Source organism: Mustela nigripes, chromosome X, assembly GCF_022355385.1.
Source record: "Mustela nigripes isolate SB6536 chromosome X, MUSNIG.SB6536, whole genome shotgun sequence".
Lineage (NCBI taxonomy): Eukaryota > Metazoa > Chordata > Mammalia > Carnivora > Mustelidae > Mustela > Mustela nigripes.
The window spans coordinates 83,341,053-83,361,845 of record NC_081575.1 but is presented as its reverse complement, the minus strand read 5'-3'; the positions used below and the strand labels follow the sequence as shown (position 1 = coordinate 83,361,845).

Here is a 20,793-nt window from a genome sequence, read left to right as displayed (position 1 = left end):
CCTTCATGGGGTGCCTGGGTGGCTCAGTGGGTTAAAGCCTCTGCCTTCAGCTCGGGTCATGATCCCTGGGTCCCGGGATTGAGCCCCGCATCGGGCGCTCTGCGTGATGGAGAGCCTGCTTCCTCCTCTCTCTCTGCCTGCCTCTCTGCCTACTTGTGATCTCTCTGTCAAATAAATAAATAATCTTTAAAAAAAAAAAAGTAATTTCCCCTTAAGTGTCCCACTTTGTGATCCAGTGGAGGCAATGTTTCTGGCCCAAATGTGTAGATCTTAAACAGTTTCTACTGCCCACCATTAACAGAGATAAAAAGAGTTGCTGTGATGCTGGAAGAAGCTGGTCTGCAGAAGGCTTCTAGGTGGTTTAATTAGGCGTATATATTTGATGCTTTTTAGGCTGCATTAAGGGAGCTCTTTCAGTTTTCACTGAGCCCTGTCAAATGGGGAAAAAAGTAAAATTGGGAGACTAATTCCTGGAAACCCGAGTTGTTGTTCAGTGTTAGAAATGGAACTGTTGAGTATAAGACTTCGGTTTAAATATATCATGATAAGGATGCTTCAGTGACTAAATGGAAATTTTTAATGTTTTTTGTTTTTTTGGTGTGTGCCATCTGTGATGGCAGACAGCACATTTGTGAGAATCTGGGAAGACTTAGGCATTTTTTCAGTACTTATATATTTATTTATTCCCATCCAGGTACTGCAGGTTTTTCTGTTTGAAACAATTTCTTATATGCAGAATGCACTGCACAGGAAGAAAACCAGTGTTCTCTTCCCCTTTCCATATGTACCATACCACAAACATATTTATTTTGAAGTAGCCTGTGTCAGTTAGCTTTTTTTTTTTTTTTTTTTTTTTTTTTTTGACAGGGAGGGTTGTTAGCTGGTAGTTGGATGATCTAGGATGGCCTTGCTCACGTAACTGGTAGCTGTCAGGTCAGTGGGTCTAGAAGGCCCTAAGCAAGGATGGCTCATCTCCACTCCCAAGTGGTCTCTCCTGCAGCTGGCTAGTCTGGATCTGCTGACATGGTGGTCTCAGAGGCACGAGGCGTAGAGAGCAGGAGCCAGCGCCAGTGCACAAGCACTTCTCAATGTCTATTTACATCACATTTGATACCGTCATATCAGCCAAAGTAGGGAAGTGCTTCTTGGCCCAGCCCAGAGTCATTGCGGGAGAACCATCTAAAGGTACAAATACAAGAAGGTGTTTTTTTTTTTTTTTTAACTGGAGACCCTTACTGCAGTAATGTATAATAATTAATGAATGTAACCTCCTTTCCTTTGATAAATCTTGTTAAACACTCATTTCTAAATGTAGTGTATTCTTTTTTTTTTTTTTAAGAGAGAGAAAGCAGGCGGGGTCAGAGGAAGAGAGTATTTTAAAGAGGCTTCACACCCAGTGTGGAACCCAACGTGAGGCTAAGTCTCGTGACCCTGAGATCATGACCTGAGCTGAAGTAAAGAGTCGGATGTTTAGCCCACTGAGCCACTCAGGCGCCCCCTACATGTAGTGTATTCTTGAAACTCAGTAATATGATGGTGCCATCTTCTCTCCTACTGAGTGTGGATCTGAATAATAGTTTTCCTAGAAGGAAACCAAAGGGAGACAGTGTGGCTCTGGGTGTAGGTACTCTTGCGAGTGGCTTGACTGCTCATTCATCGTGTGTGGCTGTTATCTAAAGAGTCTCTGAGGTGGGGCACCTGGGTGGCTCAGCTAGTTAAGGGTCTGTTTTCAGCTCAGGTCATTATCCCAGGGTCTTCGAGATCAAGTCCTGCGTTGGGCTCCCTGATCAATGGGAAGCCTGCTTCTCCCCCTCTCCCTTGCTCGAGGGTGCCCCTCCAAATAAATAAATAAAATCTTTACTTTTTAAGATTTTATTTATTTATTTGTCAGATTGAGAGAGAGCACAAGCAGGGGGAGCAACAGGTAGAGGGAGAAGCAGGCTCCCCGTTGAGCCAGGAGCCTGATGTGGGACTCGATCCCGGGACCGTGGGATCATGACCTGAGCTGAAGGCAGACGCTTAACTGACTGAGCCACCCTATAAATAAAACCTTAAAAAAAAAAAGAGTCCTTGTGTTTCCTCAACCTCCTGTTCAAGCTTTACCCCCCTCCCCCAAAAAACTTAGGGTACTAAGCTGTACTGTGCTTTGTAGTCAAGCAAAAAGATGGTTAATTGGAAATCCATCACTACCTGGAAGATGAGAGAAACATTTGCAGCTTTTCTTCATAACCTTTATGTGATTTATGATTTTTACCTGAGAAGAAATCCTTATTTGGGCTTTATAATGAAGACAAAGGATTCTCCATAGGTATATTTTATTTCATCAAGATTGTAAAGTCCCCCTTCAGCTGCAGTGAAGAATCCAGTATTGTGCTGTGTAGTGAGTGGTCAGTGATCAGCAATTTGGGGCATCAGCCTTTGACCTTTGCTTGTGTAGTTTTCAGAAGTAACACCTTTCACATAAACTGAAATAGGCTTTGCAGCCAGCTATTGGCCTGAAATATATTACATGAAAATGCAACTGGACCCTAGGAAGTATGTGTGGGAAACTGAGGAGAAGGCTCATTTTGTACATCTTAGAGATGTACATTCCTCCAGAAATTGCCTGGTGATAGAATCTCAGCTTCCTTTCTTTCCTACTAGAATAAAAATTAAAAAGGGAAAATCCCTGACATTTTAAAAGTCAGTGACTTGAAAATAGCCTTCAAAATTATAAATATATATATCATTTGACCCAGCAAACACTTCCAGGAATTTATTCAACAAATATTTGCATATTACTTGGAGTATTATTTATAATAGCAGAAGATTGGTTGATATTCTAAGTATCAGTTAAGGCTTGGTTATACAGTAGAATATTGTATTTCTATGATGTACAAAATGAAGAAAAACAAGAAACAGAACAGTGTGTATTATATGCTACCATTTGTGACAGCTACTGGGGACACTAATATATACTGTATAATATATATGTTTTTGCTTACATAGACAAAGATATTTCTAGAAGGATGTTAAGACACTGATAGCTTTAGGGCATATACAGCCAAGGTAGAGAGTTGGAGGAAGATTTTTTACTGCATAAGCTTTTATATACCTTAATTTTTTTTTTTTGGTTGTCAAATGATCCTTCATTGAAATACTTTCCTTTGCACTTCTTAACTAGGTGGGCATTCCACTGCACAACTGTTCATGTCATCGATGATATCATGAGGGTGGTGGCCACCGACACTGCAGCCCACAGTTCAGGCAGTCCCCAGAACCTCTTTAATGGTACCAGAGAATTCTCTAGCTAAATGTTGGTGCTGCATCTTTCAGGCAGTGTTGACAGTCTCATCAAAAGTGTTATTTCCGGGGCGCCTGGGTGGCTCAGTGGGTAAAGCCGCTGCCTTTGGCTCAGGTCATGGTCTCAGGGTCCTGGGATCGAGTCCCGCATCAGGCTCTCTGCTCAGCGGGGAGCCTGCTTCCTCCTCTCTCTCTCTCTGCCTACCTCTTTGCCTACTTGTGATCTCTCTGTGTCAAATAAATAAATAAATAATCTTAAAAAAAAGTGTTATTTTCACTGTGCTTAATGTTTTTCTGCTTTCTGTCTCTTAGCGGTTCCTTGAGGGCTTTGATAATCAGTGCAGAGGCAAAAGGTACCGTTTCAATCTGGGCCTGTCCATTCTGAATGGTCATTTTCACTATCATCCTCAGACCCTTCTAATCACCAGTTGCCTTGGCGATGTCATCACCAACCTTTTTTGGAGACAGACCAGGGGCGGGAGGGGGTGCTGATATTTGGAGCCAGGGCAGACATGACACCAACTTCCCACCAGTTCTCCTTACATATAGGACTTTGATCTCACTGGGGTCAAACTTAGGGGCATGGTGAAGGAAGCTGGTGTTAGGTGAATTGGATTTGGGAGAACTGAAGACAGTTGCACATTTACCTCCTCAGAGCCAAAAGTTATAACTACCTTCTGAATTTTAAACCATGTGAATGTATTACCTAATTTTAAAAATCCAATACATTTATTTAAAAAGAGATGGTATGTGGTGAATGGTGATGTGAACTTCCATGGACTCCTACCCAAGTTGATTTGGTCAGAACTATCCCTGTTAAAATACATGTATATATGTACACACACACATATCCCTGTTAAAAAATATATATGAAAAAATATATGTGCATGTACATACATACACATGTATATGCATATACATGTATATGTACACACACACACACAGTTTTGTTTCCTAGAAATGCCTCAGAATAATGTACTTCTGAATTTTTAGCTGAAGTCCTGCCTTTTCCAGAAGGTCATATGAGTGAAATCATACAATATTTAGCCTATTTTGGTCTGGCTTCTTTTACTTGATTAATCCATGTTATGTGAATTAAAGCATGTTCCCTTTATCACTGAATAGCATTCCAATTTATGGTTGTACCACAGTTTGTACATATACCTGTTGAAGGACAACTTGGCTGCTTCTAGTTTCTTGATGATTATGAATAAAGCTGCAGTAAACTTTAGCATACTTATTTTTGGTGAAACATAAGGTTTAAGTTCATTTGGGTAAATAACCAGGAGAGGGATTGCTGAGTTTATATAAGAAGCTGCCAAACTATCTTCCAAAGTGGTTCTACTGTTTGACATTCCCACCAGCCATGAATATGAGGTGTGTGTCAAGTTTTATTTTCCTGCATATGGATGTCCAGGAGTTCCAGAACCATTTGCTGAAAACTCTCCTTTCTCCATTATTATTGCTTTTGTACCTGTGTCAAAAATGTGGCTGTGCTTGTGTGGGTCTATTTCTGGGCTCTCCATTCTGTTGCATTGATCTGTGTGTCCATCATTGTGCGATTACCACAATGTCTTGATTACTATAGCTTTATAGTAAGTCTTGAAATTAGGTAATATGAGTACTCTTACTTTTTTCTTCTTTACCAGAATTGTAGTGGTAAGAGAAGACATTCTTAACCTGTTCCAGTCTCTCACTATTACATATTATGTTAGCTGTAGAGTTTTTTTTTTTTAAGGTTTTATTTATTAGAGAGAACACAAGCAGGGGAGGGGCACAGGGAGAGGGAGAGCCAGAACCCTGAGATCATGACCTGAGCCGAAGGCAGACAGTTGACTAGCTGAGGTACCCAGGTGCCCCTAGCTTTAAGTTTTTAAAGTATACATACCCTATTGTGCTGAAAAGAGTTACCATAGCAGTCCTAACGCTGCTTGCTATCGTTAGAAGGGTTTCTTTCAAGATTGGCCCTTGGCTGGTGTCGAAAATTGGCTTTTCAAACATTTTGAAAGTAAAATATTATAGTAAACCTTCATTTATTCCTTTTCCAGTGTTGTTTATGCTAATCCAAGCTCCCACTTTAAACATAATCTTTCTGCCTGAAGAATTTTTCCTCAACATTTCTTTTTACCAGGTCTGCTGACAGTAAATTCTTTGCTTTTGTTGGGTAAAGTCTTTTTTTTCTTCACTTCTGAAGGACATTTTCATGAGATATGGAATTCTGAGTTGACAGTTTTTTCCCACTTCAACATATTACTCCACTGTGCCTTGTTTGCATGGTTTCTGATAAATCTGCTTTAATTTCTATCCTTGTTTCTCTATAATGTGTCTTTTTTCCTCTGACTGCTTTCAAGCTCTTTATCTTTACCTAGATGTAGCTTTTTTTGTTTTTAAAGATTTTATTTATTTATCAGAGAGGGGGGTGGAGAGAGTGAGCACAGGCAGACAGAATGGCAGGCAGAGGCAGAGGGAGAAGCAGGCTCCCTGCCGAGCAAGGAGCCCGATGTAGGACTTGATCCCAGGACGCTGGGATCATGACCTGAGCCGAAGGCAGCTGCTTAACCAACTGAGCCACCCAGGCGTCCCTAGATGTAGCTTTTTTATTTTGTCATATTTATCCTGCTTCGTGTTCTTCTGAGCTTCTTGTATCTGTGGACTGTTGTCGGTCACTAATTTTGGAGAGCTCTTCATCATTTTTTCAGATAACTCCTGTATTCCATTCTCTTTTATTCCCCTGGAATTCCAATTACAAGTATGTTATAACTTTTGATATTTTTCCCATAGTTCTTGTATGCTGTGTTCTATTTTTTCACTCTTTTTTCCCTTTTTGTTTTAATTTTTATTGATCTGACCAATAAATTCAATTGTTACACTCACTGATTCTTTCCTTAGCTGTGTCAAGTCTACTGTTGACCGTGTTGGGTTTTTTTTTTTTTGTCTTTTTTTGAGCATGTTGGTTTTTTTTTTTTTTTAAGTCCTAGCATTTCCATTTGATTATTTCCTATGCTTTCTATCTTTTTGCTGAAATTATTCATCTGGTCTTGCATGTTGTCTACCTTTTCCATTAAAGTCTTCAAATATTAATCACAGTTCTTCTAAATTTCATTTCTGATAGTGCCAACATCTGTGTCATATTGAGTGTAAATCTGATGATTGCTTTGTCACTTGGAATACTTTATCTTTTGTTATGCCTCATAATAAAAAGTTGAACGTGGCTGAAAAGCCATTGAAACTGAACACCAGCAAAAGATACTGAGTTAAATATTTGATATATTTGGAGAGGAACATAGGTGTCCTTCTGCAAGGCTTTTAGAGGGGAGATTTGAGTTAATCTAGCAAGGAGTTGGCTTGTGTTTAATGTTTGCTATTGGTGGGGCATGAGAGATTTCTGATTCCTCTAGTGATACCTTCTTTTTAACTCCTGCTTGGCTTTGGGTTTATCCTTTGTGCTATTTCCCAAGAGCTGTCTGTTATAGCCCTCCCAGTTGTATTCTACTTCACTTACCACGTAGCTGTTTTGCCAAGTGGTGGATGTGGAGGAGGAGGGAGTTCTCTGATGATTTGATTAAGCCTTGGGCTTAGGCAGGTATCAGAACCTGGGTCTTGAGTGTATCCTTTGCAAGAATTCCTGCCCCTCCTCCAGGGTGAAGCTTTTCTTCCTTTTTCCTCAGCTGCAGTGAGTACCCACCAGTGTCCTTAAGCCAAGGGTTTTAAGCCCTTCCCCCTGCAGAGTAAGCCTTTTGTTCTGTGTTGGAGATAAAGGAAAGGTGTCTGGGTAGATTTCAGTGGGTGTTGTTTTCCTCAGCCAACCAGCACCAAGATGGGAGTTTTCTCTGGGATTTCCCCGATTCCTTCTGTAAGAGGATGGTGGGATTCCTGTAGGAAAAACTTTTAAGAAGATGGGAATTACTCCACCCCATGTGGAGCCTAGGAGCTGCATACTATCATGACATCCCATACTCTGGTCTCCAGTAAGTAATGTGTTAGAATTTCTAGTTTGATCTTCCTATCAGCTTATATGCCCAGATCCTATGTTTACCTGTAGGCATCTTTCTCTTCAGATAGCTGGATGGTGGTTTGCCCTGTATTTAGTTTTTGATAGGTCCAAGAAGAGTCATTGGTTTCTCAGTTTGTCTAGTAGCTTCTTTTTGGTGAGGGTGAGAATGATGGCTTTCCAGTCCTTTACATATCAGCTGAAACCCACATTCTGAAATAAGTTTTAATCTACATAAATGTCTAATGCAGTGCATGGCCCATAGAAACTCAGTATCGATTAGTTTTTCCTTTTTCTTTTTCTCACCTCCTTGAATTTTATGGTTTTATGGCTAGGGAGCCAGGAATAATTGATTCTGGTTTGGGTTCTGCCTATTTTAGGCTTTAAAAACCTCTACACTGCTGGCAGTATGTTGTTATATGGTTTGTTTGTTTGTTTGTTTGTTTTTGCTGTCTTCCAGAATTCTATGTATGCCTTTCTAATTATTGAGAATGTTGTTAGCACTCAGTAATAATTTGCCTCATTCAGAATTAGAAGGTTAGTTAGTCTTTCTACAGTATAGGTTTTGTTAGTGACCATGTGTTTGTCATTTTTATTCCCCACATTTCCAGGTGCAATTCAGTTCAGCAGATATTTAAGGGCCCATTGTGCTATGAGGCACTAGGTGTTGAGTAGAATACAAGCATGACTTGGTAAGTGGAGTGACGAAGAGGTTCTCAAAGGCAATGGAGACCCTTTGGATGTAAGGATATTGCAACTTGGGAAATATCTCCATTTCAATCTAGAAGGATTAAAAAAACTTTAAATTCTGTTCTTAGTTATATTAGAGATACCCTAGAGATGCATTCTAGGAAAAATTGAAAAAGTTATAGAAAGAGTCATGGTTGTTCATGACATCCTTATAATATCCTCATTTCATCATGTTCTCCTTCCCAGGGTTAATTTTGGTTACTTATTTTTGTTTTACTATGCAAATTGCTGTATCAACTATCATGCCATCTAATAGTTTACTGAAATATATGTATTTGTAAGGGAGTAAGCACAAAAATTCTGTTAACTTTTAAGGAATGTTTGTTTAAAGGGGTAACTCACCATTCAGTTTGGATGTGCGGCCCAATTTTTTTGTTTGTTTCACATTATAGTTAACTCTTTTAAAAATTTTTTTCTGGAAACTATTGTTAATGATATGTAGAGCCATAAAAAGTGATAGAGTAAAACTGACTTGTGGAGGTGTGTGTAGTCATGTGGACCTTGATGCATGTCTAGATCAGTGTAACCACCATCATAATCAAGGTATAAAGTAGTCCCATCACCCAAAACAACTCCTTTGTGTTACCTCTTCAGTCACACTTTTCTCACCCCCAGCCCTTGACAGCCATCACTAGTTTTGTCACTTTGAGGATATCACATAAATGGATTCCAACTGAATGTAATCTTTTGAGCCTTGCTTTTTTTCACTCAGCATAATGCTTTTGAGATTCATCCAAGTTGTGTATATCAAAAGCTTGTTCCCTTTTTACTGTTGAGTAGTATTCCATTGTAGAAATGTACTACATTTGGGTTGCTACCAGTTTTGGGTAATTATACGTAGAGCTGCTATAAGAATTCATGTGTAAGTGTTTATGTGCACATACAATTGCAGTTTTCTAGGGCAAATAACCCGAGAGTGAGATGGCTTAGAATTTTACTGAAATTCATGGTAGAACCTTGTTAGATGGAGTTTGAATGCTAGAATGGATAGAGCAGTAGAGACTCAAGTTATTTGAATCCTGCTTTTTCTTCTTAGTTATGCAACCTTAAGTGAATTAAACCTCTTTGTGCCCCAGTTTCCTCTTCTGTAAAATGAGTGGGGTTTTTTTTTTAAGTGTTACTTATTTCAGAGAAAGAGCATGAGCGTAAGCATGAGTGAAGGGAGGGGCAGAGGGAGAAGCAGACACCCTGCTGAGTAGGAAACTCAACGTGGGGCTCAGTCCCAGAACTCTGGGATTATAACCTAAGCCAAAGGCAGATGCCCAACCAACTGAGCCACCCAGATGCCTGTAAAATTAAGTTTATAATAATAACCACTGGGATTGTTGTGTGGAATTAATGGCATATTAAGGATAAAATGCTGATCAATGTCTAGCATACCGAATATTATTATTATTTCATGCTTAACAGAAACTTGTCAGAAACACCCATCTTTAATTAAAGTAGGGAAATTAAGTAATCCGTAAGTGTGATGTGTTTAGTAGGCAAGCCTTCAAAGCATGCTGTCTTTAGGGGAAGTTTTAGAAGTTATCCTCAGTGGTGAAAAAGTTTAGGAACATAGGTGTATGGGAGTCCTATGTAACATCCGAAGGTTGGACCACATGCCCAATTTTGATGGCTTTACTTGCCCTCTCAACATTAAAGAATCATGTCCCAAAAAAATCAGTGCATTGCTATACCTAATAAAGAAGCTGCAAAAACAACCTCAAAATCAAGTAACATTCATTCAGTGCTTGCTGTGTACCAATCTCCAGGATAGGCACTCAAGTGTATAAACCCAAGTATCCCCCCACAAAATAAGTAACTTGGGTAATTACTAAATTATTTCTCTGTGTTTTCTATGGTAACTAGTCAGGACACTGGTGAGGCATGATTTCTTAGAGCCCGCATGATGTGAGCCATCAATGATATCCCAGAGCCTGTCTTGAAACACATCTTTTTACAGGAAACCTCCCCAGTTTCAAGGAGCATGTTGAGGAGATTGCAAAACTCAGCATGCCACTCAAATCTCTTCCTAGAATACTGTGTCACTAGAAAATGAAAGAGGCCCCTTTCTTGCATGACTGTCACGTACTATGGTCTGGCTCAGCCTGAGAAAGCACCAAGGGCAAAGGGGATGTGTTTTTCCCTGGAGAACTTTTCCTGTCCTATGAGGTACATACAAAGGGCTGCCCAGTCACCTACTAGATAGTGAATGAAAACCAGTATGTGCAAAGAAGAACCTAAATGTCCTTTCTTCTCCTGGCTGTTCAGTTGTTTTGTAATGTATTCACATGCCACAGTCTGGCAGCTGTGTTCTTCACCTGGGATTTCAGTGGAAGTGGGTCGAACAAGAAATCTAGAGCATACAGTCTGGGATGTCATCTCTAAACTGTACGCACTGCCTCCCCTCCCCAAGTACCACCAACAGTTCAACACTCAGGTTACCTGGAGCCTTTCCTCACTATTAGAACATCCTTCCTGCTTTGCCCTGCCAATCCTGCCTGAGCCATTTCTTGCAAATTCTAGCCCAGCAAGACACTCCCCCATGCCTCAAAATCCGCTCATTTGGATGCCAATCTCTACTCCATGTTTTCTTATTAAATTGTGTTTTTTTCTTTTAAGTGGGCTCCACACCCATGTGGAGCCCAATATGGGCCTTGAACTTGCAACCCTGAGATGAAGAGCTGGGCTGAGATTAAGAGTTGGCGCTTAACCAACTGAGCCACCCAGGTACCCCAATCATGTCTTTTCTATTCACTTTGTCACCTAATGCCATACTTCCTTACTCTGTGATCTGTTTCATATATATATGACCTGAAGGTTTACAACGAGACTGCCATTCCCAGAGTGGTGGGAAACCCTCAAATTCTCTACATCCCATCTCCCACAAATACCTGAAAGAGAATCACCGCCTGCTATTTAATTCACAGACCAAACATCAGTTCTCATTTTGTGTTTAAAAGTTACATGTAACAGGTTCTAATGGCCACATAAGTCCTGTGGAAAGTGATAGTTTGGGAAATAAATATGTATTTTTCAGACTGTCAAAAGAAAGCTAATGCTTTGCCATGTTGCTGCTGTGAAAAGTAGGGCTGTGCAGTGTGCCTGGGTAGAGCCTGGCTACACAGTATAGATTACAGTCAAAACTTGCGGCAGCCTTTTTCTGGCTCCATCATTGTTTCTAGCCTTCCCCGTAATTCTTTGCCCACTTCAAATGTTAAAGAGCACTAGGAATTTTCTTTTAAATATAGACAAAACTTTGCAAACAGTTGTAACCCACTTGTCTTGTGTGAAACCTGCATCTTGTCCAGGAGAGGTGTGTGTGTGTGTTGAACCTAAGTTTAGCTTTCCTTGAGATAACCAGTTTAAATCCAGGATAAACATTTTTTATGCTTTGGGGCGCCTGGGTGGTGGCTCAGTCAGTTAAGCATCTGCTTTTGGCTCAGGTCATGATCCCGGAGTTCTGGGATTGAGCTCCGCATCGGGCTCCCTCCTCAGCAGGAAGCCTGCTTCTCCCTCTCCGTCTGCTGCTCCCCCTGTTTGTGCTCTCTCACTTTCTCTCTCTGTCAAATAAACAGAATCTTCCAAAAAAAAAAAAAAAAACCCAAACAAACATTTTTTTTATATACTTCTAAATAAACTGGCTTTAAAAGTTCCAGTTATGCCCTTTCACCCCTTGAAGAGAATCCATGTAGGCACTTGCCTTTAGGGAGACCATCTCTAGGCTGTTTTCTTGCTGTGATCACTGTACTTGAGGCCCAATTCAACTTCCTTCTAGACTGCTCTCCACAAAGACGCAGGTTCTAAAGGCCTCTTCCCTATCCTACCATTTCTATTCCCACCCCAAGGCCACCCTGACCCCTTGCTGCTCACTGCCTAGGTGGGTAGTGTCTGTATTCCTGAGAGCCAGGCGGTTAAAGTCTCCCACATCCAATCATAACCTTTCCCACCATCTTACCTTTTCAAGTCCTCTTTTCTACTCGTTCCACCTAAGTGTGTATTCACTAGAATCTAAACATACTATGAGTCATCCTGCAACTTCTGTGTGTACTGCCTTTTCCTGAAGTTCTCCACATTCCTCTGGGATTTTTGTATCCTGTACATTCCTCAGGACCCACTCAAAAGCTTATCTTTTTTACTTCAATGGTTCTTTTCATCTTTGAGGACCCATAGCACTTAATGTGCTCAGCACTCATTTCTCCAAATGGGATGGTGTGATAGAATGGTTATTAGCCACAAAGTTCTTTCACTTCTGTATGTATGTGACTTTGCATGAAGGTAGAGTCTGTTTCTCTACTCCCTGAATCTGGGCTGTTCTTATAACTTGCTTTGGCCAATAAAATGCAGTGTGCGTAGCTCTGTGTGCCTTCTGATCCCAGGTTTCAGGAAGTCTTGTAGCTTTCCCCTTGCTCCCTAGGAACCCTGAAACAACCTTGTCAAGAAGTCCAGCTAGCATGGTGGAGGAAGAGACGATGTGGCAAGAGAGGTCAGTCAACAGCCAACCATCAGACATGTGAGTGAGGCCACTCACTCAATGTTCAATATTAGAACATTGAGCCCCAGTCACATTGCCAGATGACTAACCATATGAGGGACCCTAAGAAAAATTAACAGAAGAACCACTTAGCTGATTTTACCCCAGACTGCTGACCCACAGAACTGTGAGCACATAAAATGGTTGTTATTTTAAGCCACTAAATTTGGGGGTGTTTTGCTATGCAGTAATAAATCACTGAAAGGGCATGGTTTATACTGCTGTATTCCCAGGGCCTAGAAGACATGCTCATGGCAGTTTTCTTTAAGAGATTATTGTGGATCGCTGTCATTGTGGTATCAGTCCTCTCCTTATTTAATAGACAAATAAGCTTACAAACCTTCATGTCTCTCCCTAGCTCTCAACAGTTCAAAGCTTGGGCTCAACACTGTATTCAGGAACACCTTGCAGTTTTTTTGTTCTTGATGATTCACATGCACTTATGATTAGGGGGGCACTTAGAGATTGTCTCAGACAACCCCTTTTAGTTATGAATGAGGAAAGGAATGCCCAGATAGGAAAAAGCCATAAAAATGGCTTATTCAGGTCATATGTTGGCAGTATCAATACCAGAGCCCACATTTCGTGCAGATCGTTACTTAGTAGGTTGCCTATTTGTGCTTGGTTTGTGTGTGTAAAACTGCTTCATTGATCAGACTGGAGAAGTTCTTTGGAGGCAGGAATAATTTTACTTCTGCCTTTTCATACTTTCCGGCTATCCCCAAAGACAGACCAGTGACCACTGGACATATAGATAGTCAATAAATACTTGTTGATTAATTGACATTTGAAAAGCAGTTATGCTTGAACTGTTCTATATCTTTTTTTAAGGTTGCCAAGTTTTTGAAGAAATTACTGAAGTATAATTGGCACACAGTGTTAGTTTCAGGTGTACAGCATAGTGGTTCAACAATTCTGCATTCAGTGCTAACCACAGTAAGTGTAGTCACTGTCTTGTCACCAGACATTGTTGTTATAGTTTTATTGACTACATTCCCTAAGTTGTACTTACCACTTCTGTGACTTATTTATTGTATAACTGCAAATTTTTACCTTGTAATCCCCTTTATCTATTTCACTCATACCCCCACCCACCTCCCCTCTGTCAATTACTGGTTGGTTCTCTGTACTTAAGAGTCTGATTTTTTTGTCTCTTTTTTTTTCCTGTTTGCTCATTTGCTTTGTTTCTTAAACTCTACATAAGAGTGAAATCATATGCTATTTGTCTTTCCCTGACTTATTTCATGTAACATTACACACTCTAGGTCATCCATGTTATTGGATTGGAGCAGGATTTCCTTTTTCTGGCTGTGTAATATTCCTGTGTGTGTGTGTGTATCACATCCTTTCTTCTATGGGTGAACACTTGAGTTGCTTCCATTTCTTGGCCATTGTAAATAATGCTGCTGTAGACATAGGCATGCATTTATCTCTTCAAAGTAGTGTTTTTGTTTTCTTTGCATAAATACCCAGTAGTGGAATACTGGGTCATACAGTATTTCTATCTTTAGTTTTTTGAGGAACCTCAATGTTTTCCATAGTGGCTGCACCAATGTACATTCCCACCAGTAGTGCACAAGGGTTCCTTTTCCCCCACATCCTTGCCAACACTTGTTATTTCTTGCCTTTTTGTTACTAGCCATTCTGACCAATGTGAGGTGGTGTCTCATTGTAGGGAACTGTTCTGTATCTTATTTGTGGTGGTAATTAAAACTATATGCATTTTTTAAAACTTGAATTATACATTAAGGAGGATAGATTATACTGTGTGTAAATTTTTAGAATTAAGTTGTAATTCAAGGCAATTATGGTGAAGAAATCCATTTATTTGATAAGTGTGACAAATATATAGGTTACATGTTACCGTGAGAAAAGGAATTTGGCCCTTTGAAAATAAATTTCACCTAAGTACTCATGTTAGTTTCCTTCCTCCTTGCACACAAATGCTTCAGGATCTACTGCCAAGACTGTTAAAGAAAGCATACATGCCCTAGGAGATGGCTGGATCTCAGATGACTTCTAAGATCCTATGACTGGTTTGAAAGGTAAATAAATGACTATTTTGGAATGCTTGCGTAAAGTAAAATATATAAGCACCACCACACTATTCTAAAGCTGGCCCCTTAGAACCTTAATTTTACTTACAAAGACTTACTCAGGTATAAAATAAACTATTAGCCCTCTGTTAATAGAAATTACTTAGAAATTAAGAGTAATACAAAAAAGATGGCCAAATATTCTTTCACTGTTATACTGGAACATTGACTAACAGGTCCACCCAAGGATTATTTAGTTTTCTGGGGGAATTGCACTATTGGGAGGGACATTAACTTAAAGATTTTTGTCAGGTAGAGATGTAAAAATTCTGTTTGGTAGAAGAAATAATCCCAGAGAGTACAGATTAACTGTCCTATAGGACAGTAACTACTCTTCTATCCACTTTAGATATCTTATTGTAGCATTTTTAATTTTAGTACCAATGCATACCAAATCTCTCCAATATTCTTTGAATCAGCCTGTTTCCCTCACTAATACAGTAGTCTTTGACATGTGTTCACTCTGTATTTGTATGAGTCATGTTTTTAATTTTGAAAATTATGTTTTGACACCAGAAATATCCTACAGCATTGCCTGTAGATCATGCCCTATCCTGTAAAAGTCCCTGAAATCTACTACTGATTTCTAGTTTTAATGCTATACCAGCACCCTGAAATATGTTTGTGATCATGCTGATACCATACAGGAAAAACACTGGATACCTCAGCAGAATGCTGCAGAAAGACTTTCTGGAACTGCTCTCACAAAATGAGAAACTGATGTTCCTTCCTATCATGTTATTTTTCTATTTATAAGCCAAGAGGATGACATTAAGAACCTTTGTTTTAGGAGATCCAGAGCAAACAGACTCACACTGGGCCCTTCTTTCCTGTCAAACACTATTCCTTATAATCCACTTTTGCTAGTAATGGCCATAAAATAACTATATTGGAGCAATAAAAATTGATAAACTACCAGCTGCCTCAAAAATCTAATAGCTTTGGCAAAATATACTGCTGCTCATTGTGATAGAGCCTCCTTTTCCCTAACAGGTTTTATTTTAACACTTTCCTTTTCACACTACTGAACAGCATAATCAAATCAACAATTCAGGAAATGCCCAGTGTGTTCCAGGCACTAGGCACTTCTCAGCCCTGACCACCCTCACCCGCCCTCTGCCTCAGGCAGGCTCCACTGCAGTCATTGATTTGCAGTTGTCTAGGATGATAGTGGAGAACAGAGTGAGCCCAAATGGAGGGTTGCAGTCTGTGCTGTCAGCACCCACAGAATCAAGTAAAAGGGTGCATCTTTTTTGCATTAATAAAAGCTTAGTTATCTACAAGACCACTGAGTATTAAATACATACAAATTTGAAACAGCCTATGAAACATGAAGGGCAGATTAAAACTTGGTTCACTAACAACTGGTATTTATAAATATTCTGAATCAGCTTGATGACTTTATTGAAAGAGGCATAAAACAAATATCTTGCAGTAAAAACTCCGATTCAGAAATAATCGAGATGTGGTGCCCCTTTATACAGAGACCAAAGTGTCAACTTCCCATGCAGTGTAAGGAACCCTCTGCAGAGAAATTCTGAACCAAAATTCTAAAACACTGGGGAGGAGAGGGTGGAATGGGTTAAGGATATGGGACATAAGTAGGGGGAAATTTTTCAACCCATTTTTTCCTGGTGATTATTAAAACAAAGTTCTTTAATATTTCACCATAAAGTGTTTTTGAAAAAGTAATCAGTTGGGCCCGGTTCTGCCCTAGAATGTAGAGAGCTGGAAGGAGCATTGCTCCCACCCTTAAAGTTGTAAAATGCCTGACTGACTTCAGATTCATGACTTTTATTGAACCCATCATAAAGAAGTAGTTTGCTTAAGTATTTTTTGAGAGGAGTCTTTGTTCAAAAATTGGGTCATTTTTAACTTTGGTAGTTTGTTTTCTTGCTGTTGAGGCTTTTTTTTTTAATTAAGTTTATTTATTTTTAAGTAATCTCTACCACCCGACATGGGCCTTGAACTTACAACCCTGAGATCAAGAGTCACACTCTCTACCAACTGAGCCAGCCAGGCCCTGTATGTATTTATTTTAAGTAATCTCTTCAGCCAGCATGAGCCTTGGACTCCCCACCTGGAGATCGAGTCACATGCTCCTCTTACTGAGCCAACCAGGCACCCCTCTTACTATTAAATTTTGAGAGGCTTTTTTTTTTTTTTAATATTCTGGTTAAAAATTCCTGTTGGTGACATAATTTATCAACAAATATTTTCTCTTAATCTGTGGATTGGCTTTTCATATTCTTAACAGTGTACATCACCAAGCAAGATTTTAATTTTTATGAAGTCTGATTTCTCATTTTTTTAAATGACTCATTAACTGTAGGTCATGAAGATTTTCTCCTGTATTTTCTTCTAAAACTTCTAAAGTTATATGTTTTACATTTAGGTTTATGCCCATTTCCAGTTAATCTTTGTATATGATGTAAAGTTTAGGTAAAGGTCTGGTTTTTACATGTGGATATCTTATTGTTAGAGAACCATTTGTCAAAAGACTCTCCTTCTTCCTTTAGATTGTTTTTGTATTTTTGTCAAACATCAGTTGGCTATATTTATGTGGGTTGCTATCTGAACTATTGTTCCATTGATCAGTTTTTATCCCTCCACCAATACCACTATCTTGATTACTGTAGCTTTACTGTAAGCCTTAAAGTCAGTGTGGTTTCTGTAACTATTCTTTGTGAAATTTGTTTTAGCTATTCTGGATCTTTTGCTGTTCTTTATAAATTTTAGAATCAACTTGTCTATATTTACAAAATGCTGCTAGGATTATTACTGGAATTAGATTAAAGCCAATGATGAATCTGATGAATGTAGATAATTGACATCTTTAATATGCTGAATATTCCATGACATGAATATAGTATATTTTACCATTTATTTAGATTTTCTTTTTTCTTCTGTCAGTGTTTTGCAGTTTTCCGCATATAGATCCTGTCCATATTTTGTTAGATTTAAACGTAAATATTTTATTTCTTTGGAGCCATTGTAAATAATATATTTTTTAAATAATAGTTATCTTTTTTTAAGATTTTATTTATTTATTTGACAGAGAGAGACAGCGAGAGAGGGAACACAGGCAGAGGATGTGGGAGAGGAAGAAGCAGGATTCATGCTGAGCAAGGAGCCCAGTGCAGGGCTTGATCCCAGGATCCTGGGATCATGACCTGAACCAAAGGCAGTCACTTAACAACTGAACCACCCAGATAAAAATAATCATTTTCTAATTGTTTATTGCCACCATATAGAAATATGATTTATTTTTGTATTGACCTTACATCCTGCTCCCTTGTTAAGCTAACTGGTTGTTATAGGACTTTAAGAAATTAGATTCCTTGATATATTCTAACCAAAGAGTCATGTTTAGGAGTAGGGATAGTGCCATTGATTGATTTTTTTAAGATTTTATGTATTTATTTATTTGACAGAGAGTGAGTAAGAGAACGTAAGCAAGAGGAGTGGCAGAGGGAGAGAAGAGAGAAGCAGGCTCCCCGCTGAGCAGGGAGCCTGATGCAGGTCACTATCCCAGGACCCTGGGATCATGGCCTGAGGCAAAGGCAGACGCTTAACCAACTGAGCCACTCAACTGCCCTGCCATTTTTTTAAGGTTTTATTTTTAATAATCTCTACACACAAAGTGGGGCTCGACTTACAACACCCCACTTGATCTTGATCCCAAGATTAAGAGTCACATGCTCCACTCAGTGAACTGGCCAGATGCTCCCGTATGCCATTTATTTTTCTGCTTGTCCATCTGTCCATCTAGCCATGCATCCACCCATCCCTTACTGCACAGACCAGGACTTCCAGTATGATGGTTAATATGAGTTGTGGGATAACTCTGTCTGTCAACTATACTCAAAAAAATTTTTTTAAAGAATTAGTAGTGAAAAAGGACATCATTTTCCTGTTTCATCTTCAAGTCTTTTTAAAAAAAAATTTTATTTATTTGACAGAGAGCACAAGCAAGGGGAGCTGCAGGCAGAAGGAGAGGGAGAAGCAGGTTCCCCACTAAGTAGGGACCCCCATTCAAGGCTCCATCCCAAGACCCTGGGATCATGACCTGAGCTGAAGGTAGACACCTAACCAACTGAGCCACCCACACGCCCCCATCTTCAAGTCTTTCCTCTTGAAGTTCATTTATCTGGTTGAAGAAGTTCCCCTATATTCCTAGTTTGCTGAGAGTTTCTATCCTGAGTGCATGATGAATTTTAGACTTAATATGGTTGATTACATTGCTTGGTTTTTGGACATTGGACCTGCCTTGCATTTCTGGAGTAAACCCCACTTGTTTGTAGTGTTTTATATATTGCTATTAGATTTGCTAATATTTTGTTGGAGGTGTTTAGTTCTATTTTCATGAGGGGTATTGGTCTAGAGTTTACTGCATTTGTCTGGACTTGGTATCAGGGCTTAATAAAATGAGTTGGGAAGGATTGCCTCCTCTCCTGTTTCCTGGAAGAGATCTTGCAGAATTGGTGTTGTTTTCTCTTTAAATGTATTTTGAAATTTGCCAGTGAAACCATCTGGGCCTGGGTATTTTTTTTAAAGATTTTTAGCTATGAATTAAAAAACATATTGCCCGATGCTTTTATTTTTTATTATTATTTTTTAAAGATTTTTGTTTATTTGAGAGAGAGCATGACTGGGGGAAGGGAGAGAAGCAAAGGGAAAAGCAGACTCCCTGCTGAGCAGGGAGCCCAACATGGGGCTCAGTCTTAGGACCCTGAGATCATGACCTGTGCCATAGGCAGATGCTTAACTGACTGAGCCACCCAGGCACCCCTTAGCTGTGAATTTAATTTCCTTAATAGATAGGGCATTATTTGGGTTGTCTATTTCATCGTCAATGAATTTTGGGAGTTTGTGGTTTTTGAGCAGTCTGTCCCATTTTTGTTCTCTAATTTATGTGCATAGAGTTATTCATCATATCCCCTTATTATCCTTTCAGTGTTTGCAGGGTTTATTGTGATAATCCCCTCTTTCATTCTTGATATGACTATTTTGAGTGTTCTCTTTTCTTTTCTCTGTCAATCTTGCTAGAGATTTATCAATTTCATTGATCTTTTCAAAGAACCGTCTTTTCTTTCATTGACTTTTGTCTGTTGTTTTTCTGTTTCTCTGTTGTTTTCAGGTTCATTGATTTCTGCTTTATCTAGATTACTTCCTTGTTCAGCTTACTCTGGATTTATTTTGCTCTTCTTTTTCTAGTTCCCTAAGGTAGAAGTGTAGATTGTTTATTTGAGAACTTTTTTTCCCTAAAAGAGAATTTAGTCCTATTAGTTTCCCTATAAACACTGCTTCAGCTGTAACCCACAAATTGGGTTATGTTGTATTTTCATTTTTTAAAAATTCAGAATATTTTTCTAATTTCTCTTGAAAGTTTTTCTTTGATTCATGGATTATTTAGATGTATGCTATCTAATATCTAAGTGTTTGGAACTTTTCCTCCTATCTCTGTGTTTTTGATTTCTATTTTAATTTCCTTATGGTCATGGAGCAGCATATTCTTTATCATTTCAATTCTTTTATATGTGAGGTTTGTATTATGACCTAGGATATGGTCATAATACAATATATATTAATACAATATATATTGAAATAATATATATTCTGCTATTGTCAGGTAGAGTGTTCTTTATTATGTCAGCTAATGCCACTTGGTTGATAATGATGTTCAGTTCTTATAAATTCTTGCTGATTTTCTGTCTACTCATTCTATGTTTTAGAGAGGAGTATTGAAGCCTCCAACTATAGCTGTGGATTTTTCTACTTCTAATTTTAGGTCTGACAGTTTTTGCTTCACATATTTTGAAGCACTGTTGTTAGGTGTGTACACATTTAGGATCGTTAAGTCTTTTGAGTGAGTTAATAACCTTTTAGCATTATGTCGTATCTCTCTGTATCCCACTTTATCCTTGTTGTTTTCTTTGCTCTGAATTCTTTCTTTTGATCATTGTTTGCATTATGTATCTTTTTTCATCCTTTCCCTTTTCACCTACCTGTATCATTATATTTAAAGTGATTTTCTTACAATGTATAGTTCAATCATATTTTTAAAATCTCTTCTGACATTCTTTATCTTTTAATTGTATGTTTAGCCCATTACACTTAATGTAACTATTGATGTGCTTGGTTCAGGACTACCATTT

At 38.9% G+C, this 20,793-nt stretch overlaps 1 protein-coding gene and 1 pseudogene across 4 annotated transcripts in view; one reads left to right on the top strand and one right to left on the bottom strand.

Annotated features, from left to right (window-relative positions):
* Positions 1–20,793, top strand: part of JADE3 (jade family PHD finger 3) — a 135,924-nt gene that overhangs the window by 5,842 nt on the left and 109,289 nt on the right. The gene's annotated exons all lie outside the window — the stretch shown is intronic.
* Positions 3,156–4,517, bottom strand: LOC132007149 (large ribosomal subunit protein uL11-like; annotated as a pseudogene).